Source organism: Nyctereutes procyonoides, unplaced genomic scaffold, assembly GCF_905146905.1.
Source record: "Nyctereutes procyonoides isolate TBG_1078 unplaced genomic scaffold, NYPRO_anot_genome, whole genome shotgun sequence".
NCBI lineage: Eukaryota > Metazoa > Chordata > Mammalia > Carnivora > Canidae > Nyctereutes > Nyctereutes procyonoides.
Window position 1 is genome coordinate 22,115,673 of NW_026575125.1, and position 14,157 is coordinate 22,129,829.

The window sequence follows — 14,157 nt, forward strand, 5'->3', positions numbered from 1 at the left end:
TAGGTTCCAGCAGTGGAGGCAGGCTGTATTAACAATATCCTTGGGCGCCTGGGTGGCTCAGTCGGTTAAGCATCTGCCTTCAGCTCAGGTCATGATCCCAGACCCGCAATGGGCTCCCTGCTCAGCAGGGGTCTGCTCCTCCCTCTCCCTCTCCTTCTGTTTTCTCCCCTCCCTCAAATAAATAAGTAAAACCTTTTTGAAAATCCTCCTTTAGGGACGCCTGGATGGCTCAGCGGTTGAGCATCTGCCTTTGGCTCAGGACTTGATCCTGGAGTCCCGGGATCGAGTCCCACCTCAGGCTCCCTGCATGGAGCCTGCTTTTCCCTCTGCCTGTGTCTCTGCTTCTCTCTCTGTGTGTCTCTCATGAATAAATAGATAAAATTTAAAAAAAAAAATCCTCCTTTAGGTATAGACATAATATTCTTTTTTTAAAAAAGATTTTATTTATTCATGAGAGACGAAGAGAGAGAGAGAGAGAGAGAGAGAGAGAGAGAGAGAGAGAGGAGAAAGAAAGAAAGAGACATAGAGGGGATCCCTGGGTGGCGCAGCGGTTTGGCGCCTGCCTTTGGCCCAGGGCGCGATCCTGGAGACCCGGGATCGAATCCCACGTCGGGCTCCCGGTGCATGGAGCCTGCTTCTCCCTCTGCCTATGTCTCTGCCTCTCTCTCTCTCTCTGTGTGACTATCATAAATAAATTAAAAAAAAATTAAAAAAAATAAAAAAAATAAAAAAAAAAAAAGAAAGAGACATAGAGAGAGAGAGAGAGGCAGAGACACAGGCAGAGGGAGGAGCAGGCTCCATGCAGGGAGCCAGACGTGGGACTCATCCCGGCTCTCCAGGACCAGGCCCTGGGTGAAGGCGGCGCTAAACCGCTGGACCACTGGGGCTGCCCCAGACATAAGATTCTTAGTGATGGACATTCAGAACATTTACCTTCCACTTTAAAACACTGGTGCATTACTTTCTTTTAATTAAAAAAAATTGTTTAAGTAATTTTTCAGGGCAGCCCGGGTGGCGCAGCGGTTTGGCACTGCCTACACCCTGGGGTCTGATCCTGGAGACCCAGGATCGAGTCCCACATCAGGCTCCCTGCATGGAGCCTGCTTCTCCCTCTCTGCCTCTCTCTCTCTGTGTCTATGAATAAATAAATAAATAAATAAATCTTAAAAAAAAAAAAGAAAGTAATTTTTCACCCAATGTGGGGCTCAAACTCACAACCCTGAGATCAAGAGTCATGTGCTCCATTGATCAAGCCAGCCAGGAGTCCTTGGTGCGCTACATTTAACGAATATTTTTGACCCATGCCTCCATTACTGTCAAAATACCTGATATTAACAACTAGGCAGGTAGCCAGGGTTATGTAACACCATTTGGCCTACTTCAGAAAATGCAGTTTATTTAAAGTCAATGCCATCTAGTTTGCTTTTGTGCCTACATTTAGAGTACAGGGGCACCTGGGTGGCTCAGCGGTTGAGCGTCTGCCTTGGGCCCAGCGCGTGATCCTGGGATCCCAGATCGAGTCCCGCGTCGGGCTCCCTGCAGGGAGCCTGCTTCTCCCTCTGCCTGTGTCTCGGCCTCTCTCTCTCTCTGTCTTGTGAATGAATAAATATTTTTTAAAAAATAGAATACACTGCCATTGTGCAAACGGCTACAGATCTCTTCTTATGTTAACATCTTAATATAAAAAAGAAAAATTAAGTAGGTTCGGGTACCAGTTCCAGTTGGGGGAGTGCCCACACCAATAAGCAATTCTTGGGATACCTATATACGGAATATAATTCAGCCATAAAAAAGAATGAGATCCAGTTCTCCTCTCTCTTTCTCTCTCTCTCTTAAAGATTTATTTGTTTATTTATTTTAGAGAGAGAGCACAAGCAGGGAGGGGCAGAGGAAGAGAGAAAGACTCTCAAGCAGGCTCCCCACCCCTCCAGGAGATGGATGGGGGGCTCGGCCTCATGACCTGGAGAGCATGACCTGAACAGAAATAAGAGTCAGACACTCAACCGACTGAGCCATCCAGGCACACTGAGATCAAGTTCTTTTTCATGCAAACTAAAAGTTCAACAATTATTTACTACTGGCAAGCATCTGTCAGGCGTTAGGCTGGGGTGGAGAAAAAAATAAGTGGTATAGTTTGGCAAGTGTTCAATAATACCGAAGTTCCCTTTTTCCACAAACCACTGCACTTAATTTGGGTCATGTGATGAACTTCTGGCCTATAGAATGTGGGCAGAATTTATAAATTGCACTTCCAGTCCAGACTACTACGGCCACTGTCTGACCCCCATGGGTATTATCCTTCCATTTTCCCTAGGCTTGCTGCAGAAAGTTCAGATGAGGGGCACCTGGGTGGCTCAGTTGTTGAGCCTCTGCCTTTGGCTCAGGTTGTGATCTTGGGGTCCCAGGATCGAGTCCCGCATCGGGCTCCCTGCATGGAGCCTGCTTCTCCCTCTGCCTATGTCTCTGCCTCTCTCTGTGCCTCTCATGAATCAATAAATAAAATCTTAAAAAAAAAAAGTTCAGAGGAACTCTCTGAGACCCTAAAAGTGGTGGATATACTTAATTAAAGGAGCATCTCATTCTGAATCCTTCTTTAAAAGCTTCCCACCAAATAGCTAAATTATCTGTAACATAGGAAGAGATATACCTCCATTTTGTTCAGCCACTAAAATCTAGGGGTTGTTTGTTATAGCACAGTCTACTGTGAACAAGAGACAAAATAAGACATGGCTCCTTTACTTAAAGTCCTTAATATTTAATAATAGAGAGCACATATACATATATTTTATCATTGCTTAGTACTGTCTCCTTCCCTCATAAGAGAATGTCTTACTTCTGGAAGCAAAGACTTCTGTCTGGCTTTTTTCAAAAATTAAATTAATTTTCTCTTTTGTTTTTTGTCCTCCGAATATTTTAAGAGATTTAAGCCGTATCCTGTATCCTAGTACAAGCCTTGGTGCCAAAGAGGCATCTAATAAATACTTGATGAATAAGTGAATTCCATGTGGAATCTAAATCCATCAAACAAATAAGCCCTTAATAAATCTGCCTTAGAATGACAGTGATGCAGTAACATTTTAAGATATTTCATTTTGTGAAATTTCTAAATTCTTGAGTGCTGTGAGTATCCTTATTTCCTTAAAAGTTAATATGCACAGGGACCCTGGGCGGCTCAGTCAGATAAACATCTGACTCTTGGTTTCACTTAGGTTATGATCTCAGAGTCCTGGGATGGAGCCCTGGGTCAGACTCCATGCTCAGCGCAGTCTGCTTGTCCCTCTCCCTCTGCTTCTCCCTACTCCACGGCCCTCATAAATAAATAAAATCTTTTTTAAAAAGCTAATGTGCACAAGAATATATAATTCAGTTGAATTTCCTGTTGCCATTGCTCCTTCTATCTCATTACAACATAATATTAAAAAAATATGCCTTCTAAACTCTACACACAGGGGAAGCTAATAAAAAATAATAAATGAGTTAATTTATAAATGACAAAATACATATTTAAATACAGAATATATAACTATTCCTTGATTATTCCTAGAGGTGCAAATTAAATAACTGATTTTATATTCCAGGTATACATCGCAACAATTTATCAAAAGACAAAATAAATAGCTCAATACAAAATGATATTTGCAAATGTATGCTTCTGCCATTACTTATTCTAAAACTTTATTTCAGTCACAAATACCAAATTATATGCAATCACCTTTTTAAAAAAGTAAACTAATTATGGAATTATTATTATAGGAAATTTCCCCATTTCCTTTTGGAATTTACTAAATATTAAAAAAAAGAAATGTCTACACTTGCATTCCTCCTAATTTCCTTCCTTTCTAAGAAACAAAAATCTGAGAGAAAAATTTAACAGGATTTAATACCAAGTGTAGAGTGCTGACAATACTGACTCCATCTGTGGCTGTCCATTATGTTCATGTCTGCCTGATGACCTCCTTTGGGGCTACATGTTCTAGGCCCATTGGAAGATTCTGTATGCCCTGACCAGAATGAGGAAAGAGTTGTTTCTGACAACTAGAGTTATTTAGGTAACAAGTAGAGATAACAGTTGCCCCCCCCCCGCCCCACCGCTTCTGGTGCACGGGTGGCACCATGGTCTGTTTTTGAACCTCACCACAATGCCCTCTACACATCCCCTCACTCTATCAAATCTGTGGACTAAGGTTTGGACTTTGTAGAGAATAGCTGCACAGCTCTGGACCATTAACTGTTCCATCCCTGTTGTAAGTGACCCTGACTAAAACTCCGCATAAACTCTATGGACTCACTTGCTTTGTTTTCTGTCTCAAAGTGCCTTCTCAGTTTGGAGGCTACTTTCTACCTTCTCCCCCACCTTCTAACAGTCAAGTATCTTACCTGTCCACATCATAAACTTGGTTGTCTGATGAGTAACTAATAGAAGATGGATTTACAGAGTAAAATATTAAAAAATGCCATTACGAGCCAAGGAGGACAAAAGTGGTAGGTCATAATCACAACTTGAGGTCTGGTGATTTTACCAACACCTGAAAATCTATAATGTATATAAAGGACTGCTTTTTGTTATAAATAGTTTCCTATAACTCATATGAGGAATTACAGTATGAATGAAGCTATTTTAGTTAGCTTTTAGTCTTGATTTCATATTGGCTTTGGGGCTGCATAGATTCATTTCTTTATTTTTAAAGATTTTATTTATTTATTCATGAGAGACACAGTGAGAGAGAGAGAGACAGAGGCACAGGCAGAGGGAGAAGCAGGCCTGCCATGGGGAGCCCAGTGTGGGACTCGATCCCGGGACCCAGGGATCACCACCTGAGCCAAAGGCAGATGCTCAACCACTAAGCCACCCAGGCGCCCCTGCATAGGTTTATTTAAAAAGAGTTTCCATGCAATTGACTTACTGTTTCTATATATTTTTGCATCTTTGCTGAATTTAACTTTGTAATTTCTAAATAGTGTTCTTAAGTGTTATGGGTATGTATTCTCAGTTTTATTTTATTTTATTTTTTTAAGATTTTATTTATTTATTCATGAGAGATAGAGAGAGAGAGAGAGAGAGAGAGAGAGAGAGAGAGGCTGAGACACAGGCGGAGGGAGAAGCAGGCTCCATGCAGGGAGTCCAATGTAGGACTCGATCCTAGGACTCCAGGATCCCGCCCTGGGTTGAAGGCAGGTGATAAATCACTGAGCCACCCAGGGATCCCCTATTTTGTTTTAAATGTATGAAATCGAATAAACACAAACTAATAGATTGGACATCTAAATGTCTGAAAGCCTTTATATTGCTTAGTTTCCTTATATTTAAAATGGAGACATTATTGATTCATAAATTGAATGAGGGAAGTAAATAAAAATGCATAAAGCAATTAACACAATATTTGGCATATTAAGTATGTAGTCAGTCTTAGTAATTATAATTTAGTTTGGGTTCCAATTACAAACCGAGGAAAACTGAGATAAAGTACTGTAAGATTAAAACAGAAACAGTGTTATCTAATGAAGTGAAGTAGATTCACATGCTAGACGCTTAAAGATCTAAACTGTGTCTTCTCTCATTCCTCAAGTATGGAGTAGAGTTTTTGCTAGTCCCAAACTAATGATCATCAAAGAATTGAATGCCCTGCTCTCATATGAATGTCTTTGAAAACTTTAATTTTGCTCTGTAATTCTGTTTAAGAATTTGATTTATACTTAAGATGATACAAAGGAGGGACCCTTCAAGTGATGTCTAGAATTGTTATACAGAATAGTACTGTTAGAGTTCGTACAGAGTTTATTTTTTTTTACTTTTTTTTCATACAGAGTTTTAGAGAGTACTCCCCCTGCAACAATATGAGAGAAGGGTAAAATATTTGGAACCAAGAAATGCTTCCCTCCCACATATATGTATTTCCCACCGGAAGGAATCTAAATTGGTAGAGTACTGTAGCTGCCTCCTATATGAGGAGGGTGTTATCAAAGGGAATGTGAAACCCAATTAGAGTTTGATTGTTTTTCCTTTTCCATTACATATTTACAAATCCAGCACTCCGGGCAGCAATTCAGACGGCTAGTGTGTAGATCTTCTGCTGTTGATTCCTGGTGGTAGATTGGGAACTACCAATAATGCAATATGTATAAATCTATTCCACCATTACTGTGGAGAAATAACTTTTTATCTCGACTTTAAAACCCTCTTGTGTTCTGTTTAATTGTGTTCTTCAGAGTTATGTCCTGCAGAAAGAGACTAAGTTACACAGAAGCAGTAGAAGTCAGTGTTACATAAAATACCGAATTGTATCAAAGGACGAAGAGGCAAGCAGCGAGAAAATTTAATTTCTCATCTAAAAAAGGATAACCAGGAGATGAATATGTTGGTATGGGAGGTAAATAAGCAGGTTGAACATTTCTCTTCTTGACTTTGGCTATGAATTTTTTTCAAAGGGAGGAGGAAAAGGAAGAGAACTCTCAGCTGAATTTGAAGTCCATAGAAGATGAATTTTAACCATTTCTGGTTTTTCTCCCACACTCTGAACCATTACTCTCCTAGCTATGCAAATTATTACATAACATACATTATTTCATGTCAGGTGCTAAGTTAAGACAATCTACATATTGACTCTACCAAAGTAAAACTGTAAAAGGAAGCATATTCCATTACTATGTTTTGATCTCAATAAATCTCAAGAAAGTTGGTAGTATTATGAAAAAAAAATTACTGGTGACTGTTGATAAACAATTTTGGATAGGGAAACTGCAGTGACTTCACTTTTTGAAAGGCTCCATCTCTGCTGCTTTTCTGCAAGGCCCCATTTATTCATGTTCTGTATTTTCTATCTGAGGAAACCAAAGAAGCTCTGTTCCCACTCCAAAGGAGAAGCAAGGAAGTTAATCATTCTCTGAGTTTCACTCTAGGCCTCAAAGGCCCTGATAACATCTAAGAACTGAATTCCAAACATGTTCAAGGACATTATCTTCGAACAAATCTTCACTGACACTGGCATCAATATCCCCTACCTTCAGCAATTTATGAAATAACACCTATTCTTCACCTAACACTCACCTTTGATAGGACCCTACCTCGGATTTCTGAAGGAACATGTGCCCTGGATCCCTTTCCAATGCTAACTTCTAGCCCTGAATGACAGAGATACTCATTCTCCTTCATTTCCGAGTCTCCCAGACACTCCATCTGCTATACTCTGTCACCTATATTATCCAGTAAAACTCTGTTTTCACTTCTTCCTGGTTCTCATCTCATTTCTATCCTGTGCAAAGCCAAGGACCCTCCTGGCTGGTCCTGTGGGACCCCCTCTGGGTCCTCGTACCCAGCCTGCCTGCATCAATTTGATCATCTCTAATAAAAGCAAGACTGCATACCCTACAACTCAGCATTTTTACTCCTAGATGCCTAAAACACCAGAATATTTATAGCAACATTGTTTGTAGTACAAACAACAGGAACAACTCAGAATAAATAAAGTGATTTCGAGAGAGTAAATTGTATCCATGTAGGTGGATCTCTAAAAACTAACGTTTCACAAAATAATGACAATTTGCTGATGGACAATTTTGTAAAATGTCATTTGTATGAAGATTAAATTTGCATAAGAATAATCTATAAAGCTTAAGAAAAAATATGTAGAAAACAGGACATTATTACGAATAATAAGTAGCATTACAAGATAGTGGTTATTTCATAAGAGGAGGGCTATACCAGGGGTTGTTATTACCTTTTGTAATTTTCATTTCTTAAACTGGGTAATTAACATAGGAGTGTTTGCCATTTTAATCTTTATAAATGCTCTGTATGGTTTAAAGTTAATTAAAAAAAAAAAACTAAAAACCTCTCCATAGAATACTAACCCATTAAAAATATTTGTGCTTAGGAGGAAAAAGGTGGCTGCTAATAAATATCTTCTAATTATTTTAGTTATCTATTGCTGCATATCAAACTACCCCAGAACTTAGAAGTTTAAATCACCATTTTATTTGCTCATGAAACCATAGGTCATGAAACCATAGGTCAGGAATTCAGAGCTCAGATAGGTTGTTCTTCTGCTCTAGTAACTCAGCTGCAATCAGCTGGTGACTGGGCTAGGCTGGAAGTCTATACATGCTTTACTCACAAGTCTGGCACCTTCGTGCTCTACCATGACCTTCCTCTCTCTCGTCACAGTGCTTATTTGAGCTTTTTCACAGCATAGCCTTAAGATAGTTGTATGTCTTACCTGTTGATTTTTTTTCCCAGGAGGACGCATTCCAAGTGGTATGGTGTGTAGTTACAGATTTCTTAATGTCTGATACTATGAGTTTCCTTTTGTTTCTTATTTCACATTCTATTGCAGAGTCCAGATTCAAGAGGAAGGGAAATAGACTCCACCTCTAGATAGGACACAGCAAGGTCATATTGCAAAAGAGCATAATGTGGTTTTTAACCTTCTAAACAATAAAATACAAAAATCAAACCACACAAACATTCAAACAAAACCTCTCTTTTGGTTTCTTATCCTCTCCAACTATTGTGTCCCTCCACTTTTGTTTCTAGCTTTTAAAGACAATCTTCTAAAATTATTGGGGAATCATTGTATTTCCATTCTCTGACCTTTCATTCAAGCTTTAACCATTCTAACTTGCTTTCCACATCATCACTATATAAAATTGCCCTGTTTAAAGGTCACCAAACATTTAGGTAAAGCCAATAATGTGAATGGTAGAATAGCAACCCAAGAAATAGAAGTTACACACAGAGAAAAATTGTTAATGTAACTCTAAGTGCAGGAAATTATTATTATTATTAAGATTTTATTTATTTATTCATGAGAGGCACAGACACAGGCAGAGGGAGAAGCAGGTTCCATGCAGGGAGCCTGACGTGGGACTCAATCCTGGGTCTCCAGGATCAGGCCCCAGGCTGAAGCCAGCACTAAACCGCAGAGCCACCCGGCTGCCCCTAAGTGCAGGAAATTAAAATAAGTTTACTTAACATCAATATTATATGCATGGAGCAGGAAAAGGAAGTTATTTTAAAAGATTGTATTATTATGTATAAGAAATAACTAGAGATGATGACTAAATTAAGTGGTGGAATGGACAGAAGACAGATGAGAGAACTAAAAATTATACCCAATTAATGAGTTCTTTCCCCAAATGGCAACAGAAAGCAAAAAAAAAAAAATTTTTTTTTCAAAGAGCATTTGAAACATAAAGATGATTGATTTAGAAGTCCCAACATCTACTTAAAATATGATTCAGAAGGAGGAAATAGTGAGACTGGAAAAAAGAAGATAGCTTAATTCACCATGTTCAAAAGGTAATCCATCATCTGTGTCACTTTACATATTTTATACATTTATACTAAGTGTATATTCATATGTATTTAATGCCTTTATAAAATATAAAAATATAGGTATTTGTGGGGATAAAGGTCAGGCCACCCCAAGATAGGCCACTTTGGCATGAGCATTATTTTGAGTTAATGAGCAATCAAAACCCAGCAGATTCAGGAAAAGCCCTTTACTTCTCTCTCAGTGGCTGTCTATACCAGGAAGAGAGCTATTAGCAGAAATTCCCTCTTCACCTAAGAAACTTATCTGTACAACAGGACTTTTGGTTTCCAAACATCTCCTCTCACCTTCTGGCTAATGGTCTTCCTCACCTTTCTAACCTCAGACCGTGGAGTCTCATTTTGGTTCATTTAAATTTGCAAGGCTGCCAAAAAGAATACAACAGGCTCTCAGCCATTTCTTTTTGATTGGCATATACTCTCAGTACAACAGGGAGCCTTGATACTACTTGCATTTCTCAATGTCTCCATCCTCTCCCAGATCTTAATTTTTCACTATTGATAGCTCTTGGATCCCGCTAATATAAAAATTTTAAAGCAATCCAACTTGTCTTAGGTTGAATAATCATAGATGAATTACCTAGTCTACCATAGGTATGTGAAATAGATTGAGTGGGATGTGGTGGTATGGCTATACAACTGTAATCCTTGTATAATTCACTACCACTAATATAGTCCAGAGGGTTTAATCATTCAACATGATGCAAAGAGTTAGTAATAACATCAAGGCTAAAACTCAGGTTTCCTAACTGCCTCTCTGAATGTTCCTTTCGTAACTGTCAGATTGTCTATCATATTTTAGATGTTCAATAAATATTTATTGAAGTAAAGAATCAATATATTTATGTAACAGACACTGATATAAAATTCCATAATGTGAACCATGCTAAACCACATTTGTTGTTACCATTTATACACTTCTTTAAAAAGTAATGTGAAATCCTCCTCTGAGTGGCATTCACTAGTGTCATACTTAGGGAAAAGTCAGCAAGATAGATTTATGTAACTTCAAACAGTTTCATATCCTAATCTGCTTTTCATTTACTCTGCCAAAAATGCTATAATTATCCCCTGGCTTCTTAATTTTAAGCCTAGAGGGAGAGTTTCCTTAAATGCAAATATAATTATTATCTAAGACCAAGGTTCCAACATTAGACAGATGCTATACAGAACAAATTTTAAAATTTACCTTGCCTATGCTGAACCTGAACCCAAACTGACACCATTGCTACATTTTAATCTTCAAAAAAAAAGTTACAATTAAAGTTCTCTGGGGAAAGGACAGTCCTGTATCAACTTACGGTTATTATTTTTTGATCAAAAGGACTACCATGCCCTGCTCAGAATTTAGAGAGTTGGGAAGGCTGTCATCACTATGCTAACAATGAGTAAAAAGCAGTGCAAACTATAAAATCATACATTTTGTTGAACCATCAGAGATGTGAATGTTACAGAATAATCAACAATGCTGAAATCTTGGAAAAGATAGGCATTTCCAAGATGAGATGTGACACAACCATTGACTCACCTATGGCGGAGCACAGAAGGAAGACAGAGCTTGCTTAGAAGTGGCCAAAAGGTTTCAACTAAAATATTTGACAATTTGCTAAAGGCGGAGCATTGGGTAGCATGAGGTTATAGAGCTCCTGAGAGCTACAAACACAAAGTGAGACTGCATACGCTTGAGGGCTCTTCTCCAGAGATTTCACCAGGTGCTGAAGAGAAAGATTGTGAGCAGGAATATTGGAGAAAGCATCCTTTGGTGGTTTAAAATAATCAATGTGATGCACCATGTCAACAGATTAAAGAAGCAAAACAATATAATTGTCTCAATAAATGCCAAAAAAATATTTTGCACAAAATTCAATACACATTTGTGATTAAAACTCTCAGAAAACTAGACAAAGGAACTCCTCCATCTGAAAAGGGTATCTAAGAAGACAAACCTCTGCAAACAGTATAGTACTTTTTGATGAAAAACACAGTTTTGCCTCACAGTTAAAGGGAAAAGGCAAGGATGTCTATTCTCATTAGTCCTATTGAACGTGGTATTTTAGGTCCTGGCCAATGCAATGAGAATACATATAGACATACATACATACATACAAATGTTCATACATATATAAATGGCATACAGATTAGATATGAAAAATAAAACAGTATCTACTTGCAGATGACATGATTTTCTACATTGGATATCCAATATAATCTATAAAAAGCTAAAAGAACTAACAAGTGAGTTTAGCGAGATCACAGGACAAAAGGTCAATATAGAAAAATCAATTGTATCTCTATGTGCCAGTAGTGAAAAATAGGAAACTTAATTTTAAAAATACCACTTAAAAAGCAGCCTTGCAGTGGAGAAATGTGGCAAACATAACTCTGTCAGGTGTCAAGGTTAACATCAACAATCATAAGTCATGTCAACCATGTGTACTCCTGATAAGATGTGATGAGAACGGCACTTTATCTCTGCGGTCTTCCTCACAAACTCTCAACTCCAATCTAATCATGAGAAAAACATCAGAAAAATCCCAACTGAAAAAAATAATTCTACAAAACATTTTACTAATACTCCTCAAAAGTATCAAGATCACCAAAAACAAGGAAATTCAGAGAAACTGTAGCAGATCACAGGGGCCTAAGGAGACATGACAACTAAATGTAATGTGGTATTTGGGATACGATCTAGGAACAGAAAAAGGACATTAATGGAATTCTAACAAAGTGTGAAACTTTGGGACGCTTGGGTGGCTCGGTGGTTGAGTGTCTGCCTTCGGCTCAGGGCGTGATCCTGGTCCAGGGATCGAGTCCCACATCTCGCTCCCTGTGAGGAGCCTGCTTCTTCTTCTATCTGTGTGTCTGCTTCTCTCTGTGTCTCTCATGAATGAATAAATAAATAAATAAATAAATAAATAAATAAATCTTTAAAAACGTGTGAAATTTTATTAATAACAATGGAATAATGTTGGTTCCTTAGTTGTTAACAATGGGTGAGGGCTATATTGGAACTCTGTACTTTGAAAAATATTGTTAATCTAACTCTATTCTAAAATTTTTAAAGATTAAAAAAATAGCATTTAAATTTGCACCCAAACATGAAACATGTAGATATGAATCTGACAATACATATGCAAGATCTGTGTGCACAAATGTATAAATTACTGATAACGGCAATCAAAAATAACTTAATAAGTAGAGTAAAATATATTGTGTTCATGCATTGGAAGACTCAATAGCATTTACATGGCAAGTCTAACAAAACTGATCTATAGATTCAACTAATTCAGTAAGAATCAAAATCCTAGCAAGAATTTTCCCCAAAATCAACAATTTGATTTTTAAAATTTATATGAAAATGCAAAGGGACTAGAAGAGCAAAAAGGCATTTTTGGAAAAAGAATAAAGTTAGAAGATACAATTCTCCTGATGTTAGTAATTATTATAAAAGTTAGACTAGCTAAGAAAATGGGGTATTAGAGAAAGAATAGAAAAAAGATCCATGGCACAAAATAAAGTCCTAATATAGATCTACATATATTTGGTTAATTAATGTTTTTAAAGACGTAATTATTTAGAAAAGCTTTCAGTTTGCAAAACTGAGAAGAAAACACAGAGATTTCCCATATATTTCTTTCCCCATCATTATCATCATCATCACTCACTGGAATGGTACATTATTACCAAAGATGAACATACATTAGCACATCATAATCACCCAAAATTCATAGTTTACCTTAGGGTTCACTCTTGGTGTTATACATACCATGGGTCTGGATAAATATATAATGATATCCATCATTAGGGTATTATACAGAGTATATTCACTGTCTTAAAAATCCTCTATGCTCTGCCTCTTCATCCTTTTCCAAATAAACTTCAGAAATTAGAGAGTATGTTAATACTTCCTACTAACTGGAAGACAAGAAAATGTCAAGGGTACATGTTACTGAGGCAGGACCAAGATTAAGGTAAGGCCAGTGGGCAATGAAATATCAAAGTTTCAAAGAGAGAGGATCTGACCCTGCACTTGCATGACCCCGACAGTCTGTGCCTCATTTGTCTAACCCTATTATCAGCCCATGAATGGTGTCTTTATTTAAATGTGTGATATTTTTTCATTATGGATTTTGGCTTTAATTTTAGTTTTTAAAAAATATTGAATGGAAGCATAACTTATCTTGATTACTGAGATTGTCTCATCTTCCTCTGACCTTAAATTTTGAGCTCAAGGTGAATGCCTTACTTGCTTCACCCCAGCTCCAATCCTGGTGAGTCTTCAGTTTTTAATACTGATCCTTTTCCTTCTCCCTCTACTCCTGGCAATCACTGATCTTTTTACTATCTCCGTAGTTCTGTCTTTTCCAGAATATCATATGGATGGAATCAGATGATAGTGGCCTTTCACTTATTAATATACATTGAAGTCTCCTCCATGTCTTTTATGGCTTGCTATTTCATTTCTTTTTGGTATTGAATAATACTCCACTATCTGGATGTACCACCATTTATTTATCCATTCATCTACTGAAGGACATCTTGATTGCTTGCAAGTTTATGCAAGTATGAATGGAGCTGTTATAAACATCTGTGCACAGAGTTTTGTGTGAACATAAGTTTTCACCTCCTTCGGGTGAATACCAAGGAGCACAATTACTGGATTGAATGGTAAAAGTATTTTTAGTTTTGTAAGAAATCATTGCCAAGCTGTCTTCCAAAGTGAACCATTTTGCATTTCACAGAGATAAGATCTGACCCTGCACTTGCATGATCCTAACAGTCTGTGCCTCACTTATTTAACCCTATTTTCAGCCCATGAATGAGGGAGA